Here is a 16,498-nt window from a genome sequence, read left to right as displayed (position 1 = left end):
GTGACCTCCACCGTTAAGTCCGCCATGGCTTGAGTCGGGGTTTTCGACGTCTCACCGGTCTAATTATTGCCGGTCGTGTTTTGCTGAGGTTGTGCCGCCCCTGCCATATAGATGGCGATTTGTCGACGGGATCTTTCAAGAATCTGAGGGTCCATTGCCAGAGACAACCCTCCGAGTTGTCCTTCATGAAGAGGATGAATTGAATTTGTCTCGCCCATGGATGACTCGCCATTAGAATTGACGGGGTGACCTCCTGGACTGCCGGCTCATCTTGTATGTTGGCTCCCTGCGTAAAACCGACAAAAACATGGCGTTTCTCGTCCTGTCGTGTGATGGGGAGGACGTACCTCGTCGGCTCGACAATGTCGGTGGAGGTGTCCGGCTCAGGCATGAGTGTTCCAATCATGCCGATGAAGATCTTGATCTTGCGGAAGGGGACTCTATAACCAGATTCGACTGAATCGGCTTCTGGCCCCCATAGCAAGTAGTCGATGTAGTACCTTCTGCGGCGGCTCTTCGTCATGATGCCTACCGCATAGCTTTCTGACCCTAGTAGTTTGAGAACTCAACTCCACCGTGCGCTAGCCCCACGGTGGGTGCCAACTGTCGTGGTTTTGTCACGGCATATGTCCTCGTGAAAGGACTTAAGGATGGAGCCATCGCACCTTGGTGGTGACTCAAAGGGGGTGAGCGAAAGCGAGACTCGGGTTTACCCAGGTTGGGCCCCTCGTGTGGAGGTAAAAGCCTACGTCCTACTTTGTGTAGATTGATGATGGTTTCAATTACAAGGAGGGTGTAACTCGCCTGACCTAGCTCTCGATGATTTCTAACTTGCCTCTATCTTCCCTAGGGACTCGCCTTTATATACAGGTCGAGGCCCTAGGGTTTACAAGAGTCCTGACTATGCTACAAATCGTAGCTTTCCCTATCTCTAAGTCGTCGTGCTTTCCAAGACTGGAAACTGCCTTGGCGGTCTATCTCCTCTATAGCTCCTGAACCGCCATCCGGCTCCTAGGCCAAGGCCTATATTACCAATGAATGAGTCGCCCCTTTTGTGACCCGACCCAGCTAGGGCGGGTTACACCGCAGGTAATATCCCCAACACATGGCGTTATGAATTTAATGCAGAATTCATACATTCAAAAGCATTTGGCCCACGGCCGAAGTTCATTACACCCCCAAGTGGGTGGAACTGTTGGATTGACAATATATTGCAAACAACGAAAAAACCAAAACAGGGCCAGCTAAGGGGCAGCGGCCTCGTCTGTTGCCCTGACTGCAGCTCCTGAAGTGGTGGCTTCACCATCGCTAGCCGCTCCCGAGGTGGTGGCGTCGTCTCCTCCGCGAGGGCTTTCGGCTCCGTTCATGGCGGAGTCAGCGTAAGCTTCACTGCTGGAGTCGGCATCTTCCTTCTCAAGGGCCGCCTCGTCGGAGCTGCCATCGGCAACATACGGCTGAAGACGGTGCAAGTCCTCAGGGACCATGTTGTCGTCTTCATCCCGCTCCAAGTTGATCTCGTCCCAGACGGCATATGAGGCGATGTCGCTGGCCCTCATCCGCAGCTCGTCCTCCATGGCCTGCAGCTCCTCCTCCGAGCCGTCGCGCTGGGCGACGAGCTTGCCCAAGTTCACGTTCCGATACCAGGACTTGGCCAAGCGCAGCGCCATGTAGGCACGAGCAGGCTTTGAGGCGATCGTCAGCAGCTGCAAGCCAGCGGGAGAGCCAGGTCACAGATGCTGGCTCCACGGCTTCGGGCCACAGGGCCTTTATCATCGATGTGTCGGTGCTCTGGAGACGCTCCATGGATTCGGCCAAGACGCGAAGGCTGGCCCTGAGGCCCACGCGAAGCTCCTCCACACTCCAGCCAGCAGTGGCATCCACCTCCTGCCCGACGGCGCGATGCTCCTCGCGGCTGACCTCAACAGCCGTTTCAGCCGCTTCTCATGTCTTAGGGAAGAGTCCTGAGGCAGGGGGAGGGGCGCGAAGAAGAATAAGAGGAGGGAGCAACAAAGAAGAGAAATTCAAGACAAAATGAAAGAAGGGCTTACGGTCGAAATGGGTATCGGTCTCGCGGGCGTCCTCCAGGGCCTCGCGCCCCCGCACCGTGCTTGCATGGGCGGCACGGGAGAGCTCTTCCTGGAGGGTCAAGGCCGTCTCCATCGCCTTGGCCAATTGTGCCTGCTTCTGGATCAGGGCCTCCTCCTTCTCCTTCAGGGCGGCATCCTTGAGCTTCATCTCCTCGAGATGGGCTATCTTAAGACGCTCCTTGTCGGCAGCGTTGGAGGAGTCCTTCTCCTCAAGTGTGGCGCGCAGCTGGTCCAGCTCGACCTGAAGGGCTGCCTCACGATCCTTCTTCTCCGTCTGGAGAATAGTCAGCTGCTGCTGGAGCCGCTCGCCCGCCTCGCGCAACACGTCTAACTCCAAGACGGCCACGCCCAGCCGGCCCTAAAGATCAGCAACCTGGCCATCAGCCGCCTGGGTCTGAGCCCGCAGCATGTTATACACCTGCACTTGGGTGTCATGAAGATCCTACGGGAAAAAGCAAATGGAAATAAGATTCGGCTCGACTAATTCATAACCGACCTGACTCTCGGGGGCTACACCCAGTGGGTGCGCTAGCGCGCCCCTACTAAAAAGCAAAGACAAGGCACGAAGAGATTCGGCCCGGCCAAATCCTTGGGTGGCCCGATTCTCGGGGCTACACCCAGTGGGTGCGCTAGCGCGCCCCCACTAATTCAAGAGAAGAATAAAATCAAAACCAAGATGAGGAAGACGCAAAGGATAAAGCACTCACCCTGGTGCGCTCCTCGAGGCGCTCCAGATCGCTGTGGGCCACCCTAGCCGCTTGCTTCACCTTGTCCCGGCTGCTGGCAAACATTGCCACCAGCTCCGGGACACCGCTGAGCATGGCGCCTAGGGTCAACGTCTGGCGCTTGGAATTGGCCACGCGCCAAGTCTTCATGGGCCGGCTCCCAACACTAGAGCCGGCTCCTAGAGCGTACGGGCCATGCTACGGCGCCAGGAATCCCCGGCGGCCTCTTGAGCTTGCGTTGGTTTTTCCCTTGAAGAGGAAAGGGTGATGCAGCACAGGAGCAGTAAGTATTTCCCTCAGTTTGACAACCAAGGTATCAATCCAGTAGGAGCATCAAGCCAAGTGTCCAGAGTACCTGCGCAAACACAAATGAGCTTGCACCCAACGCTATAAAGGGGTTGTCAATCCCTTCAAGATTGATTTTAAAGTGAGATCTGAAGGCGGAAAGTGCAACGAAGTAAAAGTGTAAGGCTGAAAATATGGTGTGAAGTAGACCCGGGGGCCATAGTGTTCACTAGAGGTTTATCTCAAAATAGCAAATATTACGGTGGGTGAACGAATTACTGTCAAGCAATTGATAAAACCATGCAAAGTCATGATGATATCTAAGGCAATGAGCATACATATAGGCATCACGTCCGAGACAAGTAGACCGATACTTTCTGCATCTACAACTATTACTCCACACATCGACCACTATCCAGCATGCATCTAGTGTATTGAGTTCATGACGAATAGAGTAACGCCTTAAGCAAGATGACATAATGTAGAGGGATAAACTCAAACAAATGATGTAAACCCCATCTTTTTACCCTTGATGGCAACAACACGGTGCGTGCCTCGCTACCCCTTCTGTCACTGGGTGAGGTCACCGCACGGTATGAACCCAAAACCAAGCACTTCTCCCATTGCAAGAATCATATATCAAGTTGGTCAAACAAAACCCACAACTCGAAGAGAATTATAAGGATATTAAATCATGCATATAAGAGATTAGAAGAAACTCAGATAATATTCATAGATAATCTTATCATAAATCCAAATTCATCGGATCTCGACAAACACACCACAAAACAAGATTACATCAGATAGATCTCCATGAAGATCATGGAGAACTTTGTATTGAAGATCCAAGAGAGAGAAGAAGCCATCTAGCTACAAGCTATGGACCCGTAGGTCTATGGTGAACTACTCACGCATCATCGGAGAGGTCATGGTGTTGATGAACAAGCCCTCCGTATCCGAATGCCCCCTCCGACAGGGCACGGGAACGTGCACCAGATGGGATCTCGCGGAGACAGAAGCTTGCGGCGGCGGAAAAGTATTTTCGTGGATCTATCGCACAATTTTGGATTTTTCCTGAATTTATAGGCGGAAGAGGTAGGGCAGATGAGCCATAGGGGGCCCACAAGCCTGCTAGGCGCGGGCACCCCTGGCCGCGCCTAGGGGGCTTGTGGGGTCCCCTGGTGGCCTCTGCCTTGGCTCTCAAGTCCCGTGCGTATCTTTTGTTCTGAAAAAAATCTTTTCGGAAGTTTTATTCCGTTTGGACACCGTTTAAAATCCTCCTCTGAAAAGGGTCAAAAACACGGAAAAAACAGGAAGTGGCACTTGGCACCGAGTTAATAAGTTAGTCCCAAAAAGATATAAAAGGCATACAAAACATCCAAAGTTTGACAAGATAATAGCATCGAACCATCAAAAATTATAGATACGTTGGAGACGTATCAGGCCACAGTTGGTCACGACGATGGTGTCAGCTTCAGATGGATGGTTGGTGGCCGGCTCCATCGACGTCCCAGTCGGCGTCGTCTCTGCAGCAGGGGGAGGATCGGCCGCATCCGGCGCATCCATGGTCATCTTCGACGCCTCCAGGTTCAGCTCCGGTGCGTCGGTTGCCTCGGCCTCCGGCGTGTCGGGGATCACCTCGAGGTCCATAGGCGCGGAGGCGTTCGGCTTGGACGGCTTGGCCGCTTCGGCCCTCTGGGTGCACCTCGGGTCTGCCTCGCTAGCTGGCTCCTCCACGCGAGCACGCGTGGAGGGGTCATGTCTAGCCTTCGTAAGCTTCTCCCTCGATTTCTCAGCCCGGCGGGGCTGAGATTGGCCCGCGGCCATCTTCTTCGCCGCCACTTCCCAGCAAAGGGCGGATTGATCATCAAGGGCCTTCTAGGCAGCCTCAGCTGCTGCCCAGCCGACCCGTTTGGCGGAGGAGGCAGTTTGTTCCTCCACGTCTTCTGCCTCCCTGCAAGGCATGATTTGAGGAACCCATCCTCACTCGACAAAGCTAAATAAGAACAGCGAAGGATTCTTACCCCGCCACGATGGGCACGTGCTTCCTGATGGCGCCGGTTCGACGCTTCTTGGCGCCGCCTACTCGCCCTCCGGCTGGAGGTCTAGGCGCGGCGCGTTTGGAGGACGGCTTGGAGGTGGTGGCACCCTTGCCCTTCTTCTTGGCAGCCTCGCCAGGCGCGGCCGTCTCGCCAGCATGGCGGCGGCCTGGGTTCATTGGAGGGCTGGTGACTTCCTCCGCCTCTTCGGCAATCCTCCCCGAAGGCTACATCACATGAAGATGGTGGCGTCTCGTCATCGTCCATCCAGTCAATAAGGGGAGGCCTCAGGTGTTCACCAGACGACTCGGAGCCTTCCGACTCCAGCGCCTCCTCCGAGACGGCGTCCCGCGGATCGATCATACCCTCGCCTTCATTCTCCGAGGGGTCTGACATCTCCACGTCTGGAGCCGGCGAGGTGAGCTCTTGCAGCTTCCCAAACAGTTCATACAACAATAGGTGGCAGCCGGCTTAAACAAGAAGAAACAGCAGTTTCAAAACACGAAGCAAATACCAGATCCATGAGGGCACTTACGATTGGGGGAGGATGGTTCCTATCGTAAGGGACCAGCCCCCACTCCCAATCTCCTCCTTCATCCATGTTGGCGGAGGAGATCTGGTTCACGTTCTTCGCCACCGCTGCAGGGTGGAAATTTTAGGTGGAGAGCCAGCAAGGATCGTGTCGGCCGCTCATCTGGCATATCAGATGAGGCCGTCTCTGCAAAGGCAAGATACGACTGGCCATCATGATGGTGAGCAGTTCGCGACCTATGAGGCCGCGGTTCTTCAAGCTGTCGAGGTAGGCGCCTATCTGCGCCACCTCGGGAACCGGCCTAGGGTACTTGGCTTGCCAGTTCTTCTTCGCCATCGGAGGCTCAATGGCGAAGGGGGGCATGTTGATGGCGTCGCGGGTGGGGCTTGCATTCTTCACGTAGAAGAAGCCCCTTTGCCACTGTTTGATGGAGTTTTGGAGCGGCATCTGGGGGAAGCCGCACTTCGTCCGGTGATGCACCGGTGCCGCGCCGCACGAGGTCAATGGACGAGTGCCATCGAGCTTCTCCACCTCGGCCTTGTCCATCTTCTTGGACTGCTGCTTGAAGAAGAACAAGCTCTGCCAGAGGTCGAGGCGGGGCTCGATCCCCAGGAACCCCTCGCATAGAACGACGAACGAGGCGAGCTGAGGGATGGCGTTCGGCGCCAGATGATGCGGCTGTAAGCCAAAGAAGGTGAGGAAGTTGTTGAAGATGGTGCTCGCCGGGAGCCCGAAGCGTCGGTAGAAGTGTTGATCGAACACAACTACCTCTCCCTCCTATGTCTTCGGAGCATTCTCGGCTCCGGGGATCCACACAGTCACAAGAGAGGCTGGGGGCAGCATTCGGCGATGGCGGAGCGCGTCGATATGCTCGGCGCAGATGTCGCTGCCAAGCCATGCACCGTTGTGCTGTCCCTTCTTGGAAGAGCTGCTCGACATGGCGGCAGGCGGCAAGAACTCAAAGGGACGGCGGTGGTCTGCACGGCGGCGAGGACGAAGAAGAAGACAAGTCTCTCTCTCTAGGATCAGGGAGGGAGAAAGCGCAAGTGCGGGGCGAGAAGGGGGCGAATAGCATCCTCGGTACCCCCGCACCCCATTTAAACGCCATGAAGGATTGTGGGGAGGGGATCCGGTGCACACTGGTCACGTTACCCCCGATTATTATGGAGGCTCTTACGACTCCCAAAACCCAACCGTCGCGGAGTAAATCCACAGAGGAACCCCTGCGCGCGGGCCGAGGGGGCGTCGTGGTAGGACCCAGGGCGCAGGCCCCGTCCCGTCGAACTGAACAAACCATCATCACGTCAGGATGGGCCTAGCACGTGGCGCGATCTGCGCGCCCTACGACGAAGCCGAGGCGTTGCTTGGAAGCGAGCCAGCTTCCGAGCCGGCATCCCCTGCCGCAGGCGGCGGCAAGAGTTTGACAAGCAACTTAAGCCGGCGAGGCCGCCCGCTCCAAGGCGGCGGGCCTCCCCAGCTTCGGTGACTACTGTCGGGGAGATAACCTCGGGGTAGGCTCATCAAGCTTACTCCTTTGCCTTCGGCCAAGGAGGAACAACAAGAACCATTCTGTAAAGACCAAGTCCCCCTGGCCGGCTGGGGGGAAGAAGCACCTGTCGGTTAGAGGCCAGACGGCTACCTCCCCCTGGAAGCCTAGTCCAAGCCAGCCGGCTAGCGGCGAGGTGGCCGTGCCCAGGACGGCTAGTCAAGCAGACTAGCCGGCCAGGAATCACCAGTCACATCAAACCATAGGTCCTGAAGAGACCCTACGGTTAAAGGTGGCTGCACGTCAGCAAAGGTACTGGATCAGGGTACACGACGGGTACAAGCGTCGGCGGCCACGCTGCTGACCTCCTCCAGCTCCGATACATCACCCTGCATAGTGTCAGCCCGTCAAACTCCCACTCCATTACTGCACTCGGCGTGGAAATAGTGGAGACGGCCGTTGTGCCTTCCCATGACGATCCTCGCTGGACGACACCAGATGTACCACACGTCCCCTGCATCAACCTTACACAAGAGCCTTATGGGCTAGCCGGCGGGTCCCACAGCTAGACGGGGCCTCGCAGCCGGCGGGCCCCTGAGGCGACAAGACAAGACCCCATGGGCCCCCTGGCCAGCCGGCGAGGCTGCCAGCCGGGCCCCACTCTTGTACCTTTTATCCATATTGTAGGTCGGTGTGTTTGTCTATAAAACCCCCTGTCCCCCTCCATGCAGAGGGTCGGTCAACTCAGCACACACACCAATCACATAGGAGAGGCAGACGCGAGCCAACAGCTCCTCCTTCCTCCTCCGCAATACATCTCCAGGAGCACTTTCTAGTCCCATTCATACATCATACACCCGACAGGATTAGGGGTGTTATCTCTACGGAGAGCCCTGAAACTGGGTACATAGTGCGTTCCATGCTTGTACCATCCTCGTTCCCAGCGCCCTCCGGTGCCACTTCGGTTCCCACCATCTTTAGCCTACCCATGGCTTATGTTGTGAGTAAACACTGACATCCCCATATGTGTTCTTGATTGTCGGAGAGGGCCTTTCGTGCCTACTAAAATCAAAGAGTGAGTCATCAAATCTTCATGGTCTATGCATGGCACCATGGGCGCCACAAGTGAAACATTTGCTATTTGCAGATGACAACCTGCTGTTCTTCAAAGCCAATTGTATGGGTGCTACTGAGGGACACCAAGCCTTGGATGCTTACTGTCAAGCCATGGGTCAACACATTAACTATGACAAGTCTTCAATCTTCTTTAGCAAAGGAGTTCCTGATAATGTTCGGCAACAAATCAAAGGGATCTTGCAGGTACCAAACGAAATGTTGAGTGATAAATATCTGGGTCTGTTGGTAGAGGCTAGGGTTCTACCAGGTCTCGGACGTAGGTTGTAGGGGTGGAAGTGCGGCCGGCGAGGCTGGGGACGCACGCGCCGGCGGTTGGGCGCCGTCGCTGCGTGAGAGAGAGAGAGATGCGGCTAGGGTTTGGGCTCCCGTCTCCTGAGGGAGACGACAAGAGAATATTGTTTATTGTCTGATTAATATCGAAGGGCTACATGTGTTTATATAGGAGGACAACCTCCACTAAACCCTAGATAACTTGGACTCTAATATAACTTGGACTCTAATATAACTTGGACTCTAAGATAGCTAAGATAACTTGGGCTAAGCCTGTAACTAACCCTACCCATTGGGCCTCCTTCGTTAGTACATTGTACCGGTCATAACATCTCTCCCCGCCTTCTCAAACAGCTCGTCCTCGAGCTGAACATCTGGAAACTGATGGCGGAAATCGTCGAGCTTCTCCCAAGTCGCTTCCTCCTCTGGCACTCCGGTCCACTGTACCAATACATGCCAGTCGCCGCGACGCTACTGGGCCTGCAACACCTTCGCCACCTGCGCGGAAGTGGAAGGAGGCGGCCATCTGAAGTAGGAGGAAGGGTCGACGTCACTGCAGGAGGGTCCCCGCGATAGGCCTTCAGTAAGCCGAGATGGAAGACGTCGTGCAGGCGAGAACCAGCTGGCAGCTCCAAGCGGTATGCGAGTGTGCTGACACGCTCCGGCACACGAAAGGGACCGGCGTAGCGAGGTCCCAATTTGCGCTTGGAGCGCGGGTCCAGAGACTGTGTGGTCCTGTGGAGGAGGCGCAACCACACCCAATCGCCCACCGCGAACTCCGCCTTGCGATGATGAGCATTGTAGTACTTCCGGGCTAGCTGCTGTCCTTAGAGAAGATGCTGGCGCGCCTCAGCCAGAATGTCGTCGCGAGTGCGGAGTAAATCACCCGCCGTCTCGGACCGAGCCGTCCCAGGCTCATAAGGGTGCATCGCCGGAGGTGGGTGCCCGTAGACCACCTCAAAAGGCGTGGTGCGCAGGGCGGAGTCATAGGAGGTGTTGTAGCAGTACTCCGCCCACGCCAACCAGTCCACCCAAGCTCGTGGACGATCACCAGTAACACAGCGCAGGTACATGGCGATCAACTTGTTTACCACCTCGGATTGGCCGTCTGTCTGAGGGTGGAATGTCCTGCTCATGCGGAGCTTCATGCCCGCCAGTCGAAAGAGATACCGCCAGACATGTCCCGTGAACACGGGATCACGATCGCTGACGATGAAGGAAAACCATGGAGGCAGACGATGTCGTCGAAGAAGGCCCGCGCCACGGAGGCGGCTCTATATGGATGACCCAGGGAAGCGGTCAACCACCGTTAGGTTGACGGACTTGCCACCCACCTTGGGAAGGCCCTCGATTAAGTCCATGGAAATATCTGCCCACACCTGGGAGGGTACGTCCAGCGGCTACAGTAGACCCGCGGGTCGTAGTGTCTCTGTCTTGTTCCGCTGGCATGTCACGCACGACCGCACCCATTCGTGGACCATCGCACCATCACCGGGGATGTAAAAATCAGCACGGAGACGATGGAGAGTCTTCTGCACGCCCTTGTGTCCTGCAGAATGCACCAAGGTGAGGACCTAGTGGTGCAGGTCGCCATGGTCGGGCACGAAGATGTGGCGGCCATGGAGGAGCAGCCCCTCGTCCAGGCGCCAGGGCGCTGCCAGCTCGCCGGCGTCAAGGCGCTGGCGCAGTCCCTGCGCGTCCGTGGCCATCGAAGTTGCCCGGCGAATGTCGTCGATGAAGGCGAAAGATGGCCCGGAGCAAATGCACATGATAGTGCCAGCCATGGCGATGTCGTCCGCGACATCCTGAGTGTCGCGGCGGGACAAGGCGTCCGCGACCGTGTTGAGACGGTCGGGGCGGTACTCAACGATGAGGTCGAAGCCGAAGAGCTTCCTGATCCACTGGTTTTGCGGAACAGTGGAGAGGCGCTCGTCGAGCAAGAACTTGAGGCTGTAGTGGTCCGTGCGCACACGGAATGACCGGCCCCAAAGATAAGGCCGCCAGTGGCGCACCGCCTGAACCTGCCCAATAAGATCGTGCTCGTAGGCTGCGAGCTTGTGATGGCGAGCAGTGAAGGGGCGGCTGAAGAAGGCGAGTGGTCCATCGTCCTGGTGGAGGACGGCGCCGAAGCCGATGCCCGAGGCATCGCAGTCCACCACGAACGGCATATCGAATTCCGGCATCTCGAGGACGGGTCCCGTCGTGAGCACCCGCTAGAGAGCCTCGAATGTCGTAGTCGCCTCCTCGTCCCAGGAGAAGGCATCGCGTCGTAGGAGACGCGTCAAAGGTGCGGCGATGAGGCCGAAGTCCCGGATGTACTTTTGGTAGTAGCTGGCGAGGCCCAAGAAGTCGCGGAGCGCCGGTGGTGATCGCGGAGTCGGCCACGCGGCGACGGCGGCGACCTTGTCCGCGTCTATCGCTACCTCGTCTGCCGAGATGACGTGCCCCAGGTACGCGACGGAGGTCGTGCCGAACAAGCACTTCGAGCGCTTGAGGTGAAGAGGATGCGCTCGAAGCTCGTTGAAAATGATAGCCACATGTTGTAGGTGCTCTGCCTAAGATGCACTGTAGATCAGAATGTCATTAAGGAAAACAAGCACAAAATGGCGCAAGTATGGACAGATCACATCGTTCATCAGGGCCTGGAAGGTCGCCGACGCGTTGGAGAGGCCGAACAGCATCACCAGGAACTCGAAGTGGCCATGGTGAGTGCAGAACACCGTCTTCTCGATGTCGTCAGGGTGCATGCCAACCTGATGGTAGCCCGAGTGAAGGTCGAGCTTGGTGAAGAAGCGCTCTCCATGGAGCTCGTCCAAGAGCTCATCCATGATGTGGATGGGGAACTTGTCCTTGGACGTCAGGGCGTTGAGGGTGCGGTAGTCGATGCAGAAGCGCCATGTGCCATCGGTCTTGCGCACAAGGAGAACCGGGGCGGAGAACAGCGATGTCGAAATCCGGATGATGCCCTGCGCGAGCAAGACCGCCACCTGACACTCGAGCTCGTCTTTCTGCAGCTGAGGGTATCGGTACGGGCACACGGCGACAGGAGCCGCGTCCGGCAGCAGGTGGATGTGGTGGTCACAGGACCGCACGGGAGGGAGGCCTTGTGGCTCGTCGAAGATGTCGCTGTGCTACTGCAGGAGGTCGGCGAGGAGGGGATGCGTCTCATCCAGTGCGGCCGCCATCAACTGGAGCTGCGGAGTCGCGGCGCCGGAGCCGCCGATGCCCGTCCACTGAATGCGACGGCCGCCCTCGGACAAGAAGATGAGGGATAGCACATTGAGGTCCCAAAGGATGGGGCCGAGAGTGGACAGGAAGTCGATGCCGAGGATGAAGTCGTAGTAGCCCAGGTCGATGCCGACGCAGTCGATGGAGAACGGCTCATTGCCGATGAGGACGGGAACCTGCCGCGCCACGCCCTCGCAAGCAAGGCGGTCCCCGTTGGCGACAGTGACGCTAAACTTCTCCGAGCCCGCCGGTTGGAGTGCGAGGCGGCACATGGCGTCCCCAGAAAGAAGTTGTGCGTCGAGCCCGTGTCCACAAGCGCGGTGAGACACTCCCCGTTGATTGTCACCGGAAGCAGCATCGTCTTCGCCGTCTTGATGCCAGCCATGGCATGAAGGGAGACGACGAAGGCGGTCGCATCGACCGGCCCGTAGGTCGTGACGCCGACCGTGGAGAGTGTGGTGGTGTCGAGCTCCGCGGTGAGGGCCTCCACCTCCTAGTCGTCGACAGTCTCCAAGTAGAACAGGCGGGCGCACGTATGACCCGACTTATACGGCTCGTCCCAGTTGAAGCACAGGCCCTTGCGGTGCCGCTCGAGCTGCAAGGCCGACGTCAAGCATCGGAAGGTGTGTGTCGGCGCGGGGGCAGCCGCAGTAGTGGCCGGCAAGGTGGGGCGTGTCGGGGTGGCGGCCGCCGGGGCGCGGCCGGTCGGGGGACGCGTGTCGCGGCTCGAGAACGCATGCTGTAGGGCCTTGGCGCGCTGCTCGTACGCGCGCGCGTAGTACATGGACGTCTGCAGGTCCTGGGGCTCGCGCTTCTCGACGTCGATGCGGATGTGGTCGGGAAGACCACCGACGAAGAGCTTAGCGCGTTGGCGAGCCGTGACGTCAGGCGCATGGCAGGCCAACGTCTGGAAGCGGTCGGCGAAGTCTTGCACCGAGATGGTGAAGGGGAGGCGACCGAGCTCGCCCAGGCGGCTCCCACGTATGGGGGGCGAACCGAAGGAGACACAGGTCGCGAAAGCGCTCCCATGAAGGCATCCCGCCCTCGTCCTGCTCGAGGGCGTAGTACCACGTCCGTGCGGCGCCACGGAGGTGGTAGGAGGCGATCGACGTGCGGTCGGACGCCATGGTCCGTTGCCCCCTGAAAAACAGATCGCGCTGATTGAGGCAGTTCAGGGGGTCGACGGTGCCGTCGTAGCTGGAGAACTCCAGCTTGGTGAAGCGGGGCGGCTGCTGCACGTGCGGCGAGGACGCGTAGGCGCCCTCGTGGCGACCCAATGCGGCGGAAGGAGGGTGCTGCTGCACCAGGAGCTCCCGGCGTACGGGTCAGTATACCCGCCGAACCCCCCCCCCCCCCCCGAAGGTGGCGGCGGGCGGCTGCAACACCGTCGGCTGTAGCAGCACCGTCGTGTAGGTCGGCGTGTCGAGCCATGTTGGCAGCGGGGACGGCGACGACGGCCACCTGACCTGGTTGATCAGCAGGCCCTGGGGCGCAACGGTGGCCGGGGGCGGTAGCGCAAAGGGCGCCACCGGCGGGGGCAGTGGTGGCGTGGTCGCGTACGGAGCCTGGAGGAAGGTCTAGAGGTTGGAGAGCGCCAGGGTGAGGTCGCGGATTGCCGAGGACATCTCCGTCGGGTAGAGGACAGGGGCGTCTTCGGCCGCCATGGCCGTAGTACCGGAGGCGGCCGAACCTGAGGTGGCTAATGGCGGCGACTGGTGCGGCGGCGGCGGCTGCTACGAGGTGTCGGGGAAGGCGGTGGTGGCGGCCGCGGTGGTGGTGGGAAGGTCCGACAAACTCATCGAACCCAAGCTATCTGAAGCCAAATTGGTAAAGGCTAGTGTTCTACCAGGTCTCGGACGTAGGTTTCAGGGTTGGAAGTGCAGCCGGCGAGGCTCGGGACGCAGGCGCCGGCGGTTGGGCACCGTCGCTGCGTGAGAGAGAGAGAGATGCGGCTAGGTTTTGGGCTCCCGTCTCCTGAGGGAGACGACAACAGAATACTATTTATTTTCTGATTAATATCGAAGGGGTACATGTGTTTATATAGGAGGACAACCTCCAGTAAACCCTAGATAACTTGGACTCTAATATAACTTGGACTCTAAGATAGCTAAGATAACTTGGGCTAAGCCCGTAACTAACCCTGCCCATTGGGTCTCCTCCGTTGGTACGTTGTACCGGTCATAACATCTGCCTAGTGATGTTGGGAAATCAAAGAATGGAGCTTTCAAATATCTCAAAGATCGATTATGGAAGAAGGTGCAAGGTTGGATTGAGAAAAATTTGTCTTCAACACGGAAATAAGTGTTGGTAAGGTGGTCGCCAAGGCAGTTCTAGTCTTCTCAATGTCGTGTTTCAAGCTCCCCAGGGGGTTGTGTGAACATCTCAACATGCTCATCTGAAAATTTTGGTGGGGTAGCAATGACGGCACGCGAATACCGCATTGGGTGTCTTGGAAAGCAGTGACCCTACCCAAATGCATGGGTGGATTGGATTTTAAGGATTTTGAACTTTTGAATATGGCCATGGTAGGTAGGAAAGAGTGGCGAATCTTACAAAACCCAGTGTCTCTGAGCGCTCGCATATTGAAGAGCATCTATTTATCGGCAAGGTCTTTCCTAGATGCTGAACTGGGGAGCCATCCAAGCCAGATATGGAGGGCGGTGATTGAAGGAAATGATGTTCTTAAGCAGGGTCTGATCAAAAGGATTGGCAATGGCCAGTCCACAAACACGTGGAATGATAACTGGTTGCCTTGATTGGAGATGATGTGTCCATATTGATGGAGATCAGCGAATCGACCCATCATGGTGGCGGAGCTCATTGACGCCACATGAGATTCATGGGATTTTCAGAGAGTAGATCAAACCTTCCTCCCAATTGATGTCCCTCTCAACATGGAAAACCTTGTGGAAGACGCATGTTTCGAGGAAGGTCAGCATGTTTTTGTGCAGACTATCGAAACAATCCCTATCAACTAAAGATATTATGTCTCAAAGAAACATGTCAACCTCCAGCTCCTGTGGCTTATGCGGAATGCCAGACTCCTGGAGGCACTCGTTCTTAGTGTCCTCGTTGTCCATATGTGTCTGGGCCTTAGCTGACGAGGCTCTGACCGGAAAAATTTACTCCTCTACGGAGCCAGAGGCCAAAACCTGGTTGTTCAAAATGATGGAGGTGTTACCACACGCGTCTTTTGTTGAACTCTCAGTGATGCTTTGGGCGATCTGGTGGGTGCGAAGGCAAACGATTCATGAGGGTAATTTCCAGAGCCCACATGCCACCCATGGTTTTGCTCACAAATACTTAAAGGAACTGGACATTGTGCGGGAGACGAAGCCGAGAAGCGGAACAATCAACACAATAAATCAGCGGGTTGTCCCTAATGAAAGACCCCACGCGCCAAGATCCATGTTGATGCTGGCGTGGCGAACTGAAACACACGAGGTTCTATAGCTGTTTATTTGTCGAGATGCGAACGGAAATTACATGGGTAGTTCATCCCTAGTCATCCGTGGAGTTCATGATGCAACCACCCTTGAAGCAATCACATGTGGGGAGGCGTTGTCCTTGGCAGAAGATCTGCTGATGCACAACTTCATTATAGCCTTGGACTCTAAGCCGGTAGTCAATGACATCAATCTAGACAACACGAGGATGTATGGTTCGATCATACAGGAGATCAACGAGAGAGCTATCCGCTTTAACTGTACCTTTACCTTTGAGAGGCGGGCAAGAAATGTTGACGCCCATAATATTGCTAATTTTTCACTTTCCTTACAGCCGGGGCGCCATTTGTGGCTGGGTCATCCCCATGCAACCTGTATCACACAAACTTTGAATTATGATCAATAAAGTTTGGTTTCACCCCTAAAAAAAGGGAATCGAGCCCTCATCGAAGGTAGAGCAATATAACGTTGGAACCAGCAGGCCGAGATGCCAAGTTTGCCAACTAACACGAACGAGATGTATTTGCACTTTCCTATAGAGATACATTATATACCCAGAATTAATCATTTAAAAAAAATTCACAAAAAAACCGCAAATTCTGAAAAAAGGTCACACAGTTAGAAAAGGTTGGTGAAAAATGGGAAAAAAATCATAATTTTCAAAAAAAAAGTTCATCTTCCATATGAAAAAAATCTTCGATTTTTTTAAAAAATCATCGGTTTTTTGAAAGAGTTTACTGATTTGAAAAAAAAGTTTTTGAAAAAAAGTTCATCATTTTTTTTCATCAATTCAAAAAAATCATCCAATTTTAAAAAGAGTATTTTTTCACATAATTTGGAAAAGTTCAATGAATTCTAAAAAAAGTTCATCGAATTATAGAAAAAGTTCATGGATTATGAAAAAAGTTCATAAACTGAAAAAAGTTCATTGATTTTGAAAAAAGTTGATCAAAATTCAAAAAAATTGTTATTCGATTTTGAAAAAAAGTACACCGATTCAGAAAATGTTCATGTAACTTGAAAAGGTTCATCAAATTTAGAAAAAAAATATTTATTTGAAGAAAACATTCACGTATTTGTAAAAAGTTCATCAAACCTATAAGAGAAAAAAAAGGGAAAAGGAAAAAAAATAAAAGGGAAAAGGAATGAATAAAGTATAAAAGAAAAAAACGAAGGTTATCTCATCCCACTTGTGCGTGGTGGTTACACCAGCTCACCTGTATGCGGGAGGTCGCTGATTCGATTTAGAAACAACACTCTTTT

Source organism: Hordeum vulgare, chromosome 2H (genome assembly GCF_904849725.1).
Source record: "Hordeum vulgare subsp. vulgare chromosome 2H, MorexV3_pseudomolecules_assembly, whole genome shotgun sequence".
NCBI lineage: Eukaryota > Viridiplantae > Streptophyta > Magnoliopsida > Poales > Poaceae > Hordeum > Hordeum vulgare.
This window is presented reverse-complemented; position numbering follows the sequence as displayed.